Source organism: Equus quagga, chromosome 7, assembly GCF_021613505.1.
Source record: "Equus quagga isolate Etosha38 chromosome 7, UCLA_HA_Equagga_1.0, whole genome shotgun sequence".
In the NCBI taxonomy this organism is placed as follows: domain Eukaryota; kingdom Metazoa; phylum Chordata; class Mammalia; order Perissodactyla; family Equidae; genus Equus; species Equus quagga.
Genome location: NC_060273.1, coordinates 23,908,120 through 23,928,685, shown reverse-complemented (window position 1 = coordinate 23,928,685; position 20,566 = coordinate 23,908,120). Strand labels below are relative to the sequence as shown.

The following is a 20,566-nucleotide window of genomic DNA, read 5'->3' as shown; positions in this document are numbered from 1 at the left end:
GATGGGGAAGGGAAGAGGAGATTGGCCCTATGCAGGCCCCACCCACTTCACCTCAGGCCATCACAGTGACCTCCTACCTTGGGTATGTTGGCAGGACTAGCCTCCTTGTAGCCCTAATGGGACCTGATGGGCTTGGTTAACTCAATCAGTCCTTGTCCATCCCTCTTCCTTTTAGTGTCCCCTAGGCTCTCTCCGCTCACGTTCTCCTCGTTCTTAACCCCCCCTTCCCTGGACCATCAGGCACCATTACAATGTGTCCTGTGCCCTCATGAGGGGAATGGGATATTTGGTGGTAAAGTCAGTCATCCAGCTGGCATGTTGTGCCAGGCGATAGGTGAGCATCATACACAGGTGAAGACGGCTCCTCCACCCTGTGGAGTAATGTACAATTAAATTCCCAGTTGCTAACTGTGAGTCTAGGGCCACAGACAGGTCATACCTGGAGGGGGCCTGGCCTGTGCTGCAGTCAAGGGAATGTTGGTCACATTAAGTCTGCAAAAGGCTTGAGGCCAGGCCTGGCACACAGTGAGTGTTCAATAGCAATGAGCCAGCAGAGACCTCTTCTACACAAATCTCACCACAATACTGAGGAGAAATGTCTAAAATTTACATTTTATTAACAAAAAAATAAACTAAATTCGAGGAAGAATGAATAACTGCTCCCAAGTGATTCTGAGAGCAATGAAAAGACTTTGTAAACTACAGAACCAAAACTCCAGCAGTGGGGACATGACACCAAATCCCAAAAAGGGTCAAAGCTATGGGTCACAGATAGAATCTTCTAGAGTAGTGGTTCTCAAGTGTGAGTCCTGATCATTATCATCATCATCATCATCACCTGGGAGCTCGTTAAAAATGCAAACTTTCGGGCCCCACTGAGACCTACTAAATCAGATTCTGGGTGGGGCCCAGAGATCTGTTTTAACCAGTCTTTCGGGTGATTCTGATGTGAGCTCAAGCTGGAGAATCACTGGTCTCTAGAACCGTGTTACACAAAGTTGCTGCCGACCAGCAACATCAGCCTCACCTTGAGTCCCACCCCGACCTCCTAATTCGGAATCTGCCTTTTAACAAACTCCTCAGGTGCTTCTTGGGCACATTAAAGTCAGAAGTGCTGATCCAGAGAATGTCTAAAATCTAGTCTCAGAAGTGAAGGAGGGCCTTACATCCATCAAACAGCAGATGGGATTAAAATAGTAATTCTAATGCATGTGACACAGGCAAAGCTGGCGTAGAGTGAAGAAGAAAGCTGCCGTATTGGTATTCTACCACCTCCATCAATGGGCGTGCCCCAATGTAAGTGAGAACTCTGTTTTCAGAAAATCCTGTCAAAAGCTCCTCCTTAAGGGAGTTAGAATTAGCCTTCCAGTGCTTCCCACCCATGAGCCTGGCCGTGTGTGATCTGACCTGACCAGAAGGAGTAAACCTCGCCTAGCTCAGGGAGAACAAGAGTTTGTATAGCTTTTCTCCACACTCTGCCTATGCATGACTGAGCTACTCCTCATGTCTGCCTCTGTCTGTTCTGCTACCAACTGGCTTAATCTTTTCCTGTTGTCTACTTTTTGTTTTTAATCTCAGTGACGATTTACACCAAAGCTCAGTGTGACCTTATACTGGTTTCCTATTGCTGCTGTAACAAATTACCCAAACTTAGTAGCTTAAAACAACATAAACATTATCCTATACTTCATGAAGTCAGAAGTCTGAAATGGGTTTTACTGAGATGAAATCAAGTATCAGCAGGGCCATTCTTCTTCCAGAGGGTCTAGAGGAGAACGTTTCCTTGCCTTTTCCAGTATCTAGAGGCCACCTACATTCCTTGGCTTATGGCCCCTTCCTCCATCTTCAAGACCAGCAGTGTAACATCTTCAGATTTCTCTCTGACTCTGACCCTCAGCTTCTGTTGCCATATCTCCATTTTCTGACTGACCTTTCTGCCTCCCTCTTATAAGGACCCTGCCTTGTGATTACATTGGATACACCTGGATAAACCAGGATAATCTCCTCATCTCACAATCATTAACTTAATCGTACCTGCAAAGTCCCTTTCACCACGTTAGGTAACATTCACAAGTTCTGAGGACATGGACATCTTTGGAAGATCATTATTCAGCCTGCTACATTTTATCCTCTGGCTCTCAAAGATTCATGTCCATCCCACATGCAAAATACATTCACTCCATCCCAAAGTCCCCTGAAGTCTCAACCCATTATAGCATCAACTCAAGTTAAAAAATCTCATCAACTCAAAAGTCCCATATCTCATCATCTAAATCATCTAAATTAGGTATGAGTGAGACTCTGAGTATGATCCATCCTGGGGCAAAATTCCTTTCTATCCATGAACCTATGAAACTTGTATGATTGTGCTGAGGATTAAATGAGTTCACAAATACAAACTCGAGCAACAAATTATCTACTCCCAAAATACAGTGCTGGTTTAGGCAGAGGATAACAGTTATAGACATTTCAATTTTAAAAGGAAAAAAATGCAAGGAAAGAAGGAGTCACTTGTTCCAAGAAATTTTGAAATTCAACCCAGCAAACTCTATTAGGTTTCAAGGCCTGGGAATAATGTTCCATGGCTCTCAGCTCTCCCCTCTGGGCCCATACCACCACCCTCAGAGTCATCGTTCATTTTCTTGAAGAGTAGCACGTGTTTGTAGCTGAGTAAGATATAAGCATATCAACCTGTTTCCTGCCTGCAAAATTTTGAGACAACTTTGAGGGCCTTTAATTTCTTCTCTTTGTTCCTTTTAGTCCTTCTGGCAGTGTTTTTGCTGACAAACATCCTCAAGAACTCCGTGGGTCTCCTGTGTGTGTCACAGGAGTTTACTTCTTTAGACAAGATCCATAAATCTCTCCTAGATAATCCCGTCTCTTTTTCTGGCTTCTCCTGGGATCTATGAAGGGATCCATGAGTCACGTGCCAGATCTCTTCAAAGAGCACTCAATGACAGAATACTCTGACGTTTTTATCCTTTCCAGGCACTAACAAAAGTTTGTCCAACCACACCCTCGGCTTTCTCTCTAAAGCATGCTTTCTGACAGTAATCTCCTAACTTTAGCATGTTTTGCAATCTAGATGGGCTGAGCATTTCCCAAATCATCAAATCCTGTTTCTTTTTGCTTACCAATTCTTACATCAATTTATCTTTCTTCTTTCATTTTATACCCTTAGCTGCAAGGGATGCTGAGAAAGCAAGTGCCTGGCAAAAGAGAATGAGGTTGTCTTATTAGTTCTTGTACTTAACTTTACCCCTTGGGGATTGGGGCAGGGCCCACTTCACTGAGCCTGTTGTCATCTGAACAGAATCAGGGTCTATAACTAAGGAAGAAGGGAGCAGGCAATAGCTATTGGTTTAGTAGCCAGTGGCATCCAGAACAGGTGATTACTATCCTACTATTGCAGCACCAAGATTGCATTGACATGTTTGGGAACCACAAAACTGGTAGACTCCAAGTCAACAAAACTCCAGAGGTATGTTCCACATGAGGACTATGGAATTATCACAGCCTGTAATCTGTAGTTATTTGAAAAAGTGCAAACTAAAATTTTCCCTTGTAGAATTCATCTAGTTAAAGTGGACTTGGTTCTCTGACTCCTGCAAATTTGATCAGGATTTCTTCTATTTTTCTCACCTGAAATCACCAATAAAAATGATGAGGGCTATGGCTGAAGCCCTATGGTATACAATATGAGACCTCTCCCAGCTTACCTTTAATTGGCATTTTTGGGACATGTTTGCTTACCCAGTTATCATTATACTCAGTAATGCTGTCATCCATTCTACATTTTTCCAAAAACAGGTCATAAAAGAGTTTTTCAAATATCTTGCTGAAATCCAGATAGCCTCTATTAGAGCATTCCCTCACCAACGTCTAAAAGAGATCAAGGATGTTATCAAAAAAGGGAACAAAGTTACTTTTATAGAACTTGTATTTAGGTGAAACTATATTGGCTCCCAGTTTCTACCAATTCATTTTCTTTTTTTTTTTTTTTTGCTTTCTTTCTTTCTTTCTTTTTTTTTTTTGGTGAGGAAGATTGGCCCTGAGCTAACATCTTTGCCAATCTTCCCCTTTTTGCTTGGGAAGGATTGTTGCTGAGCTAACATCTGTGCCAATCTTCCTGTATTTTGTATGTGGGATGCTGCCACAGCATGGCTTGATGAGCAGTGCTAGGTCCACACTGAGGATCCGAACCTGTGAACCCTGGGCCGCTGAAACAGAACATGCAAACTTAACCACTATACCACCAGGTTGGCCCCTACCAATTAATTTTCTAAGTGCATATTATCCATCCCTTTTATTCATTCATTCTTTTATTTTTATAACAGCTTTATTGAGCTATAATTTACATTCCATAAAACACACCCTTTTAAAGTGTTTGGTTTAATGGTTTTTAGTATGTTCACAGAGTCATGCAATTATCACCACAATGTTAGAACATTTCATCATTCCAAAAAGAAACCCATAAGAAAATTTTATGCTTCAAAGCAAGTGAAAATACATCCACAGAATGGGAGAAAATATTTGTAAATCATACACCTGATAAGAGTCTAATAGCTAGAATATAAAAGAACTATTACAACTCAACAATAAAAAGACAACCCAAATAAAAATGGGCAAAGTATCTGGATAGACATTTCTCCAAAGAAGATCTACAAATGGCCAATAAGCACATGAAAATATGTTGAATATTATTAATCATTAGGGAAATGCAAATCAAAAACAAAATGATACGTCACTTCATACCCACTAGGATGTGAGTTAATTTTTGTATATAGTGTTAGTAGAGGGTCCAACTTCTATTCCTTTCTGTGTAGAAATTCATTTGTCTCATCACCATTTGTTGAGAAGACTATTCATACCTAGTTGAATTGTCTTGGCACCCTTGTCAGAAATCAATTCACTGGTATAAGTGGGTGAATTGTATAGTATGTGAATCATACCTCAATAAAGTTGATACTCTTCAAAAAAATCAATTGACTATTTCATTATTAGCAAATAAGTATTTGCTACATGTGCTAGATGTGGTGCTGAATGCTCTCTAGTCTACTTAGAGTTTGTGGAATTTATCTTCTTCCCTTTCTTGAAAACTTTCTTGTTCCTCCAGCCTACCACAGCTCACTAGCAGCCACCACATTGCCTGCAGTAACTCTGTGAACTCATCAACTTGTTCTCAGTTGCCTCAATCTCTTACCAACTCCTGCAGCCACCTGAATGTGCAAGTTTGGCCCTATAAGCTCAGGCAAACATTCACTTTTTTCACTTATTCTTGCTCAGCTTTGCCTTCCCTCCTCTGAGCAGCTAACTCAAAGATCTCACACCTTGTTTAAGCTCCCAACCTTATCTGAACAACTCCCCCAAGTCCCTAGAAACCACTGATCTACTTTCTGTCTCTGTGGACTTGTCTATTTGACATTTCATGTACATGTAATCATAAACTAGGTGGCCATTTTTTGCCTGGCTTTTTTTCAGTTAGCATAATGTTATCAAGGTGCATCCATCTTGTAGCATGTATCAGAATTTCATTACTCTTTATGGCTGAATAATACTCCATTGTATGGATATACCACATTTGGTTTAACCTCTCATGAGTTGGTGGGCATTAGAGTTGTTTCCACTTTTTAGCTATCGTGAATATTACTGCTAAGAACATTCATGTACCAGTTTAACAAAAACTCCTTAATGACTAAATCACCTTCAGTTCTTTGCCTACTTGACTTCTCTGAGGTTCCTGGCACTGGTGATCATTCCTTCAAGAAATCCTTTCTTTTCTAACAAAACAAAACAAAACACAATATGCCACACTTTAAAAATAATAATAACGTACTAAAAGGATTATATATCATGAGCAAGTGGGATTTTCCCTTAGAATGCAAGGATGGTCCAACATATGAAAATCAATCAATGTAACATACCACGTTAACAGAATGAAGGAAAAACCCCATATGAATCTCTCAATTGATGCAGAAAAAGCATTTGGCAAAATTCAACACTCTTTCATGATAAAAACACTAAAAAAATTAGGAATAGAAGGAAACTAGCTCAACATAATAAAAGCCATATATGAAAAACTTACAACAAACATTATATTCAATGATGAAAGACAAAGTTTTTCCTCTAAGATCAGGAACAAGATAAAGATGCCCACTCTTGCCACGTCTATTCAACATAGTACTGGACATCTTATCCAGAGCAGTCAGGCAGGAAAAAGAAATAAAAGACATCCAAATTGGAAATAAGAAATAAAACTATCTGTTCACAGATATATGATCTTATATGTAGAAAATCCTAAATATTCCACAAAAAGTTGTTACAACTAATGAACAAATTCAGCAAAGTAGCAAGATATGAAGCAACACACAAAAGTCAGTTGCATTTCTATACACTAACAGTGAACAATGCAAAAAGGAAATCAAGAAAACAGTACTATAGTTTCAAAAAGAATGAAATACTTAGGAATTATTTTAACCAAAGAGGTGAAAGATTTGTTCAACGAAAACTACAAAACATTGCTGAAAGAAGTTAAAGAAGATATAAATAAATGTAAAGACATCCCATGTTCATGGACCCTAAGTGATCTACAGGTTTAGTGCAATCCCTATCAAAATCCCAATGATGTTTTTAGCAGAAATAGAGAAACTCATCCTGAAATTCATATGAATCCCAAGGGACCTTGAATAGCCAAAACAATACTGAAAAAGAAGAACAAAGTTGGAGGTCTCACACTTCCTAATTTCAAAACTTACTACAAAGCTACAGTAATCAAAACAATGTGGTACTGGCAAAAAGACAGACATCTAGACTAATGGAATACAGAGTCCAGGAATAAATGCACGAGTATATGGTCAAATGATTTTTCTTCTTGATGGAGTGTCCCTTTTATCATTATATATTGCCCCTTTGTCTCTCTTTACCTGCCTTATCTTGAAGTCTACTTTGTCTGATATAAGTATTGCAACAACTGTTTTCTTCTGTTTGCCATTAGCTTGGAGTCTCGTCTTCCATCCCTTCACTCTGAGCCTGTATTTGTCATTGGAGCCGAGATGTGTTTCCTGGAGGCAACAGATTGTTGAATCTTGTTCTTTAATCCATCTTGCCACTCTGTGTCTTTTTATTGGAGAGTTCAATCTGTTTGCTTGAGGATGATTATTGATGTATGAGGGTCATTCTGTCACCCATTTTCTGGTTTTCCTGCATTTCCTTTGTTTCTCGTCCTGTGTGTTTTGGTCTACCATAATTCAATAATTATGCAGTTTTTTATGCTGCATTTCTTAGTTTTTTCCTTATTTATTTTTTCTGTCTCTGTTCTGCTTTTTAATTTAGTGGCTACCCTGTAATTTGTATTCAGAATCTTGTGCATAACATAGTCCATTTTTTAATGGCCTCTTATTTCCTTATTCTAAATGGATTCAGTCCCTTTCCTCCTCCCCTCCTAAGTTATTATTTTCATATCTTATCCCAACTTGTCTTGTGAGTTTGTGGTTAAAGTGACAAGATTATCTTTGTTTTTGGTGTTTTCCTTCCCTTTAACCTAATGCTATAGTTGAATATTTGCTATCCTATTCTGATTCTGTCTATCTATTGGTCTCCTCACTCTGTGTTTTGTGACCCCTTTCTCCTTTTTTTTCTTTTTTCAGGTATGAGGGCCTTCTTGAGGATTTCTTGGGGCGGGGTGGTCTCATGGCTACAAAGTCCCTTAGCGTTTATTTGTCTGGGAAAGATTTAATTTCTCCCTCATATCTGAAGGATATTTTCGCTGTATAGAGTATTCTTGGCTGAAGATTTTTATCTTTTATTTTTTTTAATTAAAAAATTTTTTTTTCCTTTTTCTCCCCAAAGCCCCCTGGTACATAGTTGTATATTCTTCGTTGTGGGTCCTTCTAGTTGTGGCATGTGGGACACTGCCTCAGCATGGTTTGATGAGTAGTGCCATGTCCGTGCCCAGGATTCGAACCAATGAAACACTGGGCCACCTGCAGTGGAGTGCGCAAACTTAACAACTTGGCCATGGGGCCAGCCCTGAGATTTTTACCTTTTAAAGATTTGAATATGTCATTCCGTTTTCTCCTAGCTTGTAAGGTTTCTGCAGAGATCTACTGAAAGTCTGATAGGGGTTCCTTTGTAGGTTATTTTCTTCTGCCTTGCTTCCCTGAGTATTCTTTCTCTGTCATTTATTTTTGCCAGTTTTACTACTATATGCCTTGCAGTAGGTCTTTTTACATTGACAAATCTAGGCGATCTGAAAGCTTCGTCCACACACATTTCTTTCTCATTCCCTAAATTTGGGAAGTTCTCTGCTATTATTTCTTTGAGCATGCTTTCTGCTCCATTCTCCTTCTTTTCACCTTCTGGGATACCTATAATTCTTATGTTGCATTTCCTCATTGAGTCGGATATTTCACAGAGACTTTCTTCATTTCTTTTTAGTCTCAGTTCTCTCTCCGCCTCTTCTAGAGCAATTCAATATGTCTGTCTTTGATTATGCTGATTTGCTCCTCTATGGTGTCCACATGAGCATTCAGGGAATCTGTATTTTGTTTTATCTCTTCCATTGTGTCTTTCATCTCTAGTATTTCTGATTGATTCTTCTTTATAGTTTCAATCTCTTTTGTGAAGTATCTCCTGAACTCGTTGAATTGTTTCTTGTGTTCTCTTTTACCTCACTGAGTTTTTTTGACAATAGCTATTTTAAATTCATTGTCATTTAGTTTACTTATTTCTGACTCCTCAGGACTAAATTCTGGGTACTTATTGTTTTCTCTCTGTTCTGGAGATTTGATGAACTGCCTGATGTTGGAAGAACGGGGTTTTCCATTGTGATATTATTCGGTTGCAGTTACAGCCTATTGCCACTGGATGGGGGTCGAGAGTCACATGTTCTGGGCCCTCTGCCTTCAGCCGAGATGGTGTGGCATGGGTCGGGGGAGGAGCACTTTCTCCTGCATGCAGTCCCGTTTCCTGATCAGCTCTCACTATCTGGTCTCCTGGGATCTTGGCTTGATGTCACCCCACATGAAAGCTTTCACCCCATTAGAGGGCTTCTCTCTAGGCTGCAAGGGCCCTAGGGAGTCCTGGGTGATCCCGCAAACGTGCAACCCCTCCCCTGCTCCTTCCCTCACAGAGCCTCATATGGCAGTGATCCCAGTCTTTATGGGAGGGAGTGAAGTTCTCTCTTACCCCATTCCAGCTCCGCTGAGGGGGGGGTCCAGCCTCTCTGCCCTCCATCATGTGGCTGCCACAACTCTCCGAGGATTCCTGTGCTTTTAGGGTATTTTCTGTTGGAATATGGTTGCTCCTTTTTGTTGTATGTTGGAGGGGAGAGAGTCCTGGGCAAGCTCACAGTGCCATGATGCTGACATAACTCTCTATGGTCCAATGATTTTTGACAAGGGAGTCAAGACCATTCAGTGGGAAAAGACAGTTTTAATAAATAGTGCTGGGAACACTGGATATCCACATATGAAAGAATGAAGTTGGACCCTTACTTAGCACCTTGTACAAAAATGAACTAAAATGGACCCATGACCTAAATGTAAGACCTAAAACTATAAAACTCCTAAAAGAAAACATAGGGGAAAAGCTGCATGACATTGGATTTGATGGTGATTTCTTGATTATGACACCAAAGCATAGGCAACAAAGGAAAAAATAGACAAGTTAGACTTGATGAAAATTTAAGAATTTTGTGCATCAAAAGACACTAGCAACAGAGTAAAAAGGCAACCCACAAAATGAGAGAAGATATTTGCAAATTGTATATCTGATAAGGGATTAATATCCAGAATATATAAAGAACTCCTACAACTTAACCACAAAAAAATTAACAACCTGATTAAAAAATGGGCAAAGGACTTGAACAGACGTTTTTCCAAAGAAGATATACAAATGGTCAATGCACACATGAAAAGATGTTCAACATCACTAATCCATAGGGAAATGCAAATCAAAACTACAATGAGATACCACTTCACACCTAGTAAGATAACTACTATCAAAAAACAGAAAATAGCTAGTGTTGACAAAGATGTAGAGAAATTAGAGCCCTTATGCTCTACTGGTGGGAATGTATATGGACATCAGTCGTTGGATTTAAGGCTCATCTTATCTTAGCTAATTACATCTGCAAAGATCTTGTTTCCAAATAAGGTCACTGTTATGGGTTAAATTGTGTCACCCAAAAAAGATATTTGAAGAGAAAAGAAAAAATAAATGAAAAAAAACCGTTCTTTGAAAAGATCGACAATGTTAACAAAGTTTTAGTTAGACTGTCTTAGTCTGTTTGGGCTGCCATGAGAAAATACCACAGACTGGGTAGCTTATAAACAATAGAAATGTATTTCTCAGTTCTAGAGACTGGAAGTCCAAGATCAGAGTGCCTACATGGTCAGGTGAGGGCCCTCCTCTGGTTCACAGACTTCCTGTTATATCATCACATCCATAAGGGGCTAGGAATCTCTCTGGAGTTTCTTTTATAAGGGCATGAATTCCATTCATGAGGGCAGAGCTAATCACCTCCCAAAGGCCCTACCTCCTAATACCATCACATCTGCCATTAGAATGTAACACATGAATTTTTAGGGAACACAAACATTCAGACCATAGCATAGACTTACAAAAAAGAAAGAGGGAAAATGCAAATAATTGAAATCAAAAGTGAAAATGGGGACATTATTACCAAGCTTATTGAGATAAAAAGGATTATAAAAGAATACTGTGAACAATTGTATGCCAACAAATTAGATAACCTATAAGAAATGGACAAATTCCTTGAAATTCACAAATTACCTGAACCTGACTCAAGAATAAATAGAAAATCTCAACAGACTTATAACACGTAAAAAGATTGAATCAGTAATCAAAAAGCTCCCAAGAAAGAAAAGTCCTGGACCAAATAGCTTCACAGGTGAATTCTACCAAACATTTAAAGAATTAACACCAATCCTCCTCAAATTCTTCCAAAAACTTGAAGAGGGCTGAGCACGTCCTAACTCATCCTGTGAGGGCAGCATTGCCCTGATACCAAAGCCAGATAAAGACATCACAAGAAAAGGAGATTACAGACCAATATCCCTTATGGATATAGCTGTAAGAATCCCAGGCAAGGTATTAGCAAATTGAATTCAGCAACTTTTTTAAAGAATTATTCATCATGTCCAAGTGAGGTTTATCCGAGGAATGCAAGAGTCCTTCAACATAAGAAAATCAATGTAATACCTCACGTTAATAGAATGAAGGAAACAAAACCATATGATCATCTTAATTGGTGTAGAAAAGGCATTTGACAAAATCCAACACTCTTTTATAAGAAAAACTCTCAGAAAAGTTGGAAAAAGGGAAAATTCCTCAGTATGATAAAGGGTACTTATGAAAAACCCACAGCTAACATCATACTGAAAGGCTGAAAGCTTTCCCCTTAAGATCAGGAACAAGACTAGGATGGCTGCATTTGCTACTACTATTCAACATTGTACTGAAAGTTCTAGCCAGAGCAATGAGACAAGAAAAAGGAATAAAAGGCATCCTAATTGGAAAGAGGTAAAAACAATATTTACAGGTTCTATATTTAGAAAATCCCAAAGAATCCACAAGAAAACTACTATAGAGAGACTTTGTTACAGCACGCTAGATATCTAATATAGTCACATTCTGAAGTTCTGGGTGGACATGAATTTTGGGGGGACACTATTTAACCTACACTGGGCTTTCGGATTCCTTTACCAACATTTATTCTTCCATTTCTAATCTGAAGATCATTCTCCCAGGCAGATATGATGGAAATAAAACATGCTGCAGGCAGCTGGTCACTGTGTACTTGTTCCAAACACAACTTTGAAACCTCTCATTGATTATTGATGTCAGCATCATGGCTGAGTAAGCTGTTCCCTTTATCTCTCCCCCCTAAGTTACAACCAAGTGGACATTAATTAACCAACAGAGGATTCCCTACAAAACACAATAGGACATCTGAGAGATCCACAAAGCCATACATCTGAACGTGGGGGTACTGGCTGCCCAGGAAGCAGTGTAAGGAGGTGAAGAGATCCCCTCACCAACCCAGCAGCAGTGATCTAGGTTGTGGGTCCTCACACAGCAGCCAGCAGCTGGCACATGACTGTAAAAGGAGGCAAGGGAGCAGAAAGGCCTGTGCACAAACACTTTTCCTTTCGGAGCGGCAGCCTGACCCTCAGGAATGTTCCACAGAGTGGCCCGGCTCAGCCACAACGTGGATGACCCCACCAAGCACAGTAGTCCAGGCAAACCACCTGTGAGTGTGCAAAAGAAAGCACCCCCATTCCTGCCTAGCACACCAGCTTGGCCAGTCCCTGGCCAAGGCAGCATATCCACACCAGAATGCCTGCATGTGCATGTGTGACTCACCAAGTGGCTGTGCCAGCAGGTAAACCCAGGCAAGCCCTATAGGCACAAAGTCCAGCAGATGCAGTGGGTTCAGAAAACAGAGCTCCTGCCCCCAACCCCTGCAGTGGTCGCAGGTGGAATCTGTGACCTAATATTACCATTATGTGCTGGCAAAGGATCACTTCATCAAACACCATGAAGAACTACATTAGCACTCCAGAGCAGAAGGAAAATTTCTAGAGAAAATTTCTCTAGAAATCAATCCTGAAGTCACAGAAATTTACAACTGAAATGACAGGGAATTCAAAATAGTTGTCATAAAGAAACTCAACAAGTTACAAGAAAATGCAAAAGACAGTTCAATGAACTCAAGAATAAAACTAATGAGCAGAAGGAATTATTCACAAAAGAGATTGAAACTCTAAAAAAAAAAACAAACTCTGGAGATGAAGAACACAATGAATGAGATAAAGAAATAATCTAGAAAGCTTTAAAAACAGAGCTGACATTATGGAGGACAGAATTAGTCATTTAGAGCACAGAAATATAGAAAGGCTTCAGGTAGGGGAGGAGAGAGAACTAAGACTTAAAAAAAATGAAGAAATTCTCTGAGAAATATCTGATTCAATTAGGAAATGCAACATAAGGATTATAGGTATTTCAGAGGGAGAAAAGCAGGAGAAAGGAGCAGAGAGCTTGTTCAAAGAAATAATAGCTGAGAACTTCCCAAACCTGGGGAAGAAACTGGACTTACAAGTATATGAAATCAATAGAACTCCTAATTATATCAATGCAAGAAGACCTTCTCAAAGGCATATAATAGTAAAACTGGCAAAAGTCAAAGAAGAAATATTAAGGGCAGCAAGACATAAAAGAATAATCTGCAAAGGAACCTCTATCACGCTTTCAGCAGATTTCTCAGCAGACACCTTACAGGCTAGGAGAGATTGGAATGATATATTCAAAATACTGAAAGACAAAAACTTCAGCCAAGAATACTCCATCCAGTGAAACTATCCTTCAGACATGATGGAGAAATAAAAACTTTCCCAGATAAACAAAAGTTAAAGGAGTTCATCGCCACTAAACCTCCCTTACAAGAAATGATCAAGGATGCTCTCATGCCTGAAACAAAAAGGCAAAGGTTTACAAAGGCTTGAGCAAGGAGAATGACAAAATCAGAAAATTGCAGCTCTCTATAAGAACAGGTTAGCAAACACTTAATTACAACATAAAAGATAAAGGGAAGGAAAACATCAAAAATAACTATAAACACTTCATTTTAATCACAAACTCACAATACAAAAAAGAATAATTGGTGACAACAATAACCTAGAGAGGGAAGAGGAAAGGGATAGAATCTGCTTAGGCTAATGGAGATAAGAGGGTATCAGAAAATGGACTACCTCATCTATGCGATCTTTTATACAAACCTCATGGTAACCACTAAACGAAAAATCAGAGCAGAGACACAAATCATAAATAAAGAGAAAACTGAGAAAACCATCACAGAAAACCACCAAACTGAAATGGCAGTCAGAAATACAAGAGAAAAGAAACAAGGGAAATATAGAAGAACTAGAAAACAAGAGATAAAATGGCAGTATTAAGCCCTCATATTTCAATAGTCACTTTAAATGTAAATGAATGGAATTCTCCAATCAAGAGACACAGAGTGGCTGGATGGATTAAAAGTCAAGATGTGACAATATGCTGCCTCCAGTAAACACATCTCAGCTCTAAAGACAAACACAGTCTCAGAGTGAAGGGATGGAAGACGATACTCCAAGCAAATGGCAAGCAAAAGAAAGCAGGTGGTACTATACTTAGACAAAGCAGACTTCAAGATAAAAAAGGCAGTGGGAGACAAAGAGAGGCAATACATAATGATAGAAGGGACATTCCACCAAGAGAACATAACACTTCTGAATATATATGCACCTAACACAGGAGCACCAAAGTATATAAAACAACTACCAACAGACCCAAAGGGAGAAATTAACAGCAACACAATAATAGTAGGGGACCTCAACACCCCACTTACATCAATGGACAGAAAATCAACAAGGAAATAGTGGACTTAAATGAAGAACTTGACCATATGGACTTAATAGATATATATAGGACATTCCAGCCCCAAACAGCAGAATAAACATTCTCAAGCACACATGGAACATTCTCAAAGGTAGACCATGTGTTGGGAAACAAGGAAAGCCTCAATAAATTAAGGAGATTGAAAACATATCATGCATCTTTTCTGACCACAATGATATGAAACCAGAAATCAACTACAAGATAAAAGCTCCACATATCTCACAAATATGTGGAGATTAAACAACATGCTACTGAACAACCATTGGATCCAAGAAGAAATCAAAGGAGAAATCAAAAAATATCTGGGGACAAATGAAAATGAAAATACATCATACCAACTCTTATGGGATGCAGCAAAAGCAGTTCCAGCATAGTAATACATAGCAATTCATAGCAATACAGGCTCACCTCAACAAAAAAGAAAAATCTCAAATAGTAACCTTAAACCACACCTAACAGAACTCAAAAAAGAAGAACAAACAAAACCCAAAGTGAGTAGAGGGGAAATAATAAAAATTAGAGCAGAAATAAAAGAAATAGAGACCAAAAAAACAGTAGAAAGGATAAATGAAACTACATGCTGGTTCTTTGTGAAGATAAACAAAATTGACAAACCCGTAGCCAGACTCACTAAGAAAAAAAGAGTGAAGTTTCAAATAAATAAAATTAGAAAGAAAGAGGGGAAATTACAATGGATATCACAGAAATACAAAGGATTATAAGAGAATACGATGAAAAATTGTATGCCAATGAATTGGATAACCAAGAAGAAATGGATAAATTCTTAGGCTCATACAACATCCCAAAACTGAATCAAGAAGAAATAGAGAACCTGAATAGACTAATCACAAGTCAAGAGATTGAAACAGTAATCAAAAATCTCTTCAAAAATAAAAGTCCAGGACCAGATGGCTTCTCTCGAGAATTCTACCAAACATTCAAAAAAGACTTAATAGCTATCCTTCTGAAAGTATTCCAAAAAATCAAAGAAGATGAATACTTCCTAACTCATTCTATGAGGTCAACATCACCTTGATCCCAAAGCCAGACAAGGACAAAACAAAGAAGGAAAATTACAGGCCAATATCACTGATGAACATAGATGCAAAAATCCTCAACAAAATATTGGCAAACCAAATACAGCAATTCATTAAAGGAATCATACACCATGATCAAGTGGGATTTATACCAGGGACGCAGGGATGGTTCAACATCCACAAATCAATCAATGTGATACACCATATTAACAAAATGAGGAATAAAAATCACGTGATCATCTCAATAGATGCAGAGAAAGCATTTGACAAGATCCAACATCCATTTACGATAAAAACTCTCAATAAAATAGGTATAGAAGGAAAGTATCTCAACACAATAAACGCCATATAAAACAAACCCACAGGGGCTGGCCGCATGGCCAAGTGGTTGGGTTCGTGCACTCTGCTTTGGCAGCCCAGGGTTCGGATCCTGGGTGCAGGCCTGGCACTGCTCATCAGGCCATGCTGAGGCAGCGTCCCACATGCCACAACTAGAAGGACCCACAACTAAAAAAAAATACAACTATGTGCTGAGGGGGCTTTGGGGAGAAGAAGGAAAAATAACATCTTACAAAAAATAAAAAACCCACAGCCAACATCATACTCAATGGTGAAAAACTGAAAGCCATCCCTCTGAGAGCAAGAACAAGACAAGGGTGCCCATTCTTGCCACTCCTATTCAACATAGTACTGGAGGTTTTGGCCAGAGAAATTAGTCAAGAAAAAGAAATAAAAGGTATCCAAATTGGAAAGGAAGAAGTGAAATTCGCGCTGTTTGTGGACAACACGATCCTATACACAGAAAACCCTAAAAAATCCACCAGGAAGCTGTTAGAAATAATCAACAACTACAGCAAAGTTTCAGGGTACAAAATCAACCTACAAAAATCAGTGGCATTTCTGTACACTAATAACAAACTAGCAGAAAGGCAACTCAAGAATATAATCCCATCTACAACTGCAACAAAAAGAATAAAATATCTAGGAAGAAATTTAACCAAGGAGGTGAAAGACCTATGCACTGAAAACTATAAGACATTATTGAAAGAAATCGAAGGTGACATAAAGAAATGTAAAAATATTCCATGCACATTGATTAGAAGAATAAACATAGTTAAAATGTCCATATTACTGAAAGCAATCTGCAGATTCAATGCAATCCCATCAGAAGCCTGATGACATTCTTCACAGAAATAGAACAAAGAATCCTACAATTTATATGGAACAACAGAAGACCCTGTATAGCTAAAGCAATCCTGAGAAAAAAGACCAAAGTTGGAGGTGTCACAATCCCTGACTTCAAATTATGCTATGAAGCTATAGGTATCAAAACAGCATGGTATGGGTACAAAAACAGACACACAGATCAATGAAACGGAATTGAAAGCCAAGAAATAAAACCACACATCTACAGACAGCTGATGTTTGACAAAGGAGCCAAGAACATACAATGGAGAAAGGAAAGTCTCTTCAATAAATGGTGTTGGGAAAACTGGACAGCCACAAGCAAAAGAATGAAAGTAGGCCATCATCTCACACCATGTGCAAAAATTAACTCAAAATGGATTAAAGACTTGGAAGTAAGACCTAAAACCATAAAACTCCTAGAATAAAATATAGGTAGTATGCTCTTTGACATCAGTCTTAGCAGCATCTTTTCTAATACCATGTCTACTCAGGCAAGAGAAACAAAAGAAAAGATGAACAAATGCGACTACATCAGATTAAAGAACTTGTTTCTGCAAGGTAAAGGAAACTATGAACAAAATGAAAAGACAACCCACCAGCTGGGAGAAAATATTTGCAAATCATATATCTGACAAGGGACTGATTTCCAAAATATATAAAGAACTCATACAAGTCAACAACAAAAACAAACAACCCAATAAAACAATGAGCAGAGGATGTGAACAGACATCTTTCCAAAGAAGATATACAGATGGCCAACTGACACATGAAAAGATGTTCAACATTACTAATTATTAGGGAGATGCAAATCAACCTACAATGAGATATCACCTTACATCTTTTAGAATGGCTAAAATTACAAGACAAAAAGTAGCAAATGCTGGAGAGGATGTGGAGAAAAGGGAGCCCTCATACACTGCTGGTGGAAACGCAAACTGGTGGAACCACTATGAAAAACAATATGGAGATTTCTCAAAAAATTAAAAATAGAAATACTGTACAATCCAGCTATCCCACTACTGGGTATTTATCCAAAGAACTTGAAATTAACAATTCAAAGAGACTTATGCACCCCTATGTTTACTGCAGCATTATTCACAATAGCAAAGATGTAGAAGCAACCCAAGTGCGCATCAACAGATGAATGAATAAAGAAGATGTGGTATATATATTACAGTGGAATACTACTCAGCCATAGAAAAGACAAAATCGTCCTATGTGCAACAACATGGATGGACCTTGGGTGTATTATGTTAAGCAAAATACACCAGACAGAGAAAGGAAAACACCATATAATCTCACTCATATTTGGAAGATAAACAAACACATGGACAAAGAAAACAGACCAGTGGTTACCAGAAAGCAAGAGGGGCTAAAGGGGTAAAGGAGCTCATATATATGGTGATGGTTAAAAATTAGACTATTAGTGGTGAGCACAGTGCAGTCCATACAGAAACTGATAAATAATAACAAACACCTGAAATTACACAATGGTATAAACCATTATGACCGCAATAAAATAATTGAAAAATAAAACATCTTGTTGTCTTTTTAGCCCCTTTTTGTGTTTTCCCCCTCTTGCCCTCTTACTACAAGCCAGGTCTCCATTTGGCACTGGACCTTTGTTTCTGCCTCCTCTCTACTCTTGCTCAGCCAAAACAATTCCTTCTTTTCCCCCTGTCTCACTCGAGATTGTCCAGGTGGAGTTTGGATTTTGAGGTTTCCAGAGCCATCCTCCTGCTTAGAGCATCTACTTAACTCTACAAGATTGCACTGCAACAGTGCTCACTTACAGGTCGTGTCCTAGAGTTGTATGATTTCTGCTCAGTATTTGAGACAAAGGATTGCCACTTTTGCTGGAGAAAGGGATTATTGTGGGAGCAGGGACCTGGTTGAACTTCCCTAAAGGTGAAGTCAGAAGTGGATCAGTTTGATGAGCTCCCTCCTTAGGGTCAGGACCCAAGCAGAGCTTCCATGTGCCACCTTAGTAGATGCCTGTCCTGTGGCTAACCTTAAAGAACACCTCTTCCCTCCTGCAGAACCCTATGGCTTCCCTAGGAAGGCTTGAGAGCTGGCCTGGCCTGGTGGCAACTGCCTCATCTTCAGCCCTTGCTTGGATAAATGCTACCTCCTCCATCTGATGAGACATTCATGTCTTTCTCCACTCTTGCCCCTCTGAGTGTCCATCTCTGGGATGTCCTTGGGCATCCTTCCTACTGGCAGGGCAGCTCTGCAGTCTGGAAATAGAGGAGGAGAGGCAGCCCTGGTCCATCTCTTAGCCTTTTGCTTTTCAAAAGTGGGTTCAGACCCTGGAGTAGGCAGGGCCTGGATATCAGGGGCCTGGACGGTGAGAAGGTCAATAAAAGTTCAAAACGTCCAAATTCCCTGGGTGGTTATTTTTACTCCTTTTTCATTTTGTTTTCCCTGGAGTGAATTCTTAAAGGAAAAGAGCCTCTGGGCTTTTCTTCAGGGAAAGGAGGAGAAAATTTAACTTCTGGACTTGCTATAATGTTCTGCTAATCTTGAAAAACATGTATAACATCACAGAGCTGCAAACACTGATTCTGATTAATTCTGGTACAAAGCAGAATCACAGTGTAGACACATTTAATTTTGAAACATTAAGAGGCAAAAGACTATATCTTATCTAATACCATTTATGTAAAACATCTGCAATAGCCAAATCTGTGGAGATGAAAAATAGGTTAGTGGTTGCTTAGGGCTGGGTGGCAGGGATAGAAGGATAGATAACTAAAGCATATAGAGTTTCTTTTTGAGGTGATGAAAATGTTCTAAAACTGATTGTAACGATGGTATCACATGTATCCATTAATATACTAAAAACCATTGAATTATACACTTTAAATGGATGAATTGTAAGGTATGTGAATTATATCTCAATAAAGCTGCTTAAAATTTAAACATTAGGGTGCTCTCTTTGCTGAATCCACTGTGAGAATGAAGACCATTTTCAGCATCCAGACTGTCAACATTCCAGAAAATGTGGACATCACTCTGAAGGGACACAGAGTTATTGTGAAGGACCCCAGAGGAATCCTTCAGAGGGACTTTATCAATGTAGAACTCAGCCTCCTTGGAAAGAAAAGGAAGACGCTCCAGGTTGACAGTGAAGAATAGAAAGGAACTGGCTATGCAGTGTGTAGTCAAAGCACATGATCAAGGCTGTTCCACTGGGTTTCCATTATGAGATGAAGTCTGTGGATGCTCTCTTCCCCATCAACGTCTTTATTCAGGAGAATGGAGATCTTGCTGAAATCTGACATTTCTTGGATGAAAAATCTATCTGCAGGATTCATACGAGGCCAGGCATTGCTTATTCAGTATCTCAAGTCCAGAAATTGACTGGTATTGAACTTGTATCAAGTTCACCGGCTTTGATTCAGCAAGCCACAACAATCAAACACAAGAATATCAGAAAAAATTTTGGATGCTATTTATGTCTCTGAAAAACGAAGTGATCAGCGTGCTGATAAGTAAGATCTAAGAGTTGTCCAGCTATGGAAACAAGAAGATGCCAGATAATTCCCATGACCTATTTGTGATGTTTTTAAAATGCAATAAAATTTATCTATTGAAGAAAACATAACGGGAAGTCTCAAACTTGTGCTCTAATCATCTGAGTGTCCTGGGACTTGCTTGTTATGCTCACATCTTTGCAGGGACATTTTGTGTTGTTGCACCCCACCACCTGGGGGAGCATACTCTATTATTACGTATCCTCGACAACGGAAAATCCTTTGGATGCAAGGTAATCTGGGGGAAGGAGAGGAGTCAATGTGCCATCAAAAATGGTAAGTGTAGTTTTGGATGTGTTACCTTGAGCGAATCATTTCACCTTTCTGAGCCTCAATTTCCTCCTC

The 20,566-nt window shown here is 39.1% G+C and overlaps 1 pseudogene; it reads left to right on the top strand.

Moving 5' to 3' along the window:
- Window positions 1–21: 21 nt before the first annotated feature.
- Window positions 22–20,183, top strand: LOC124242532 (60S ribosomal protein L9-like; annotated as a pseudogene).
- The last annotated feature ends 383 nt before the right edge of the window (window positions 20,184–20,566 follow it).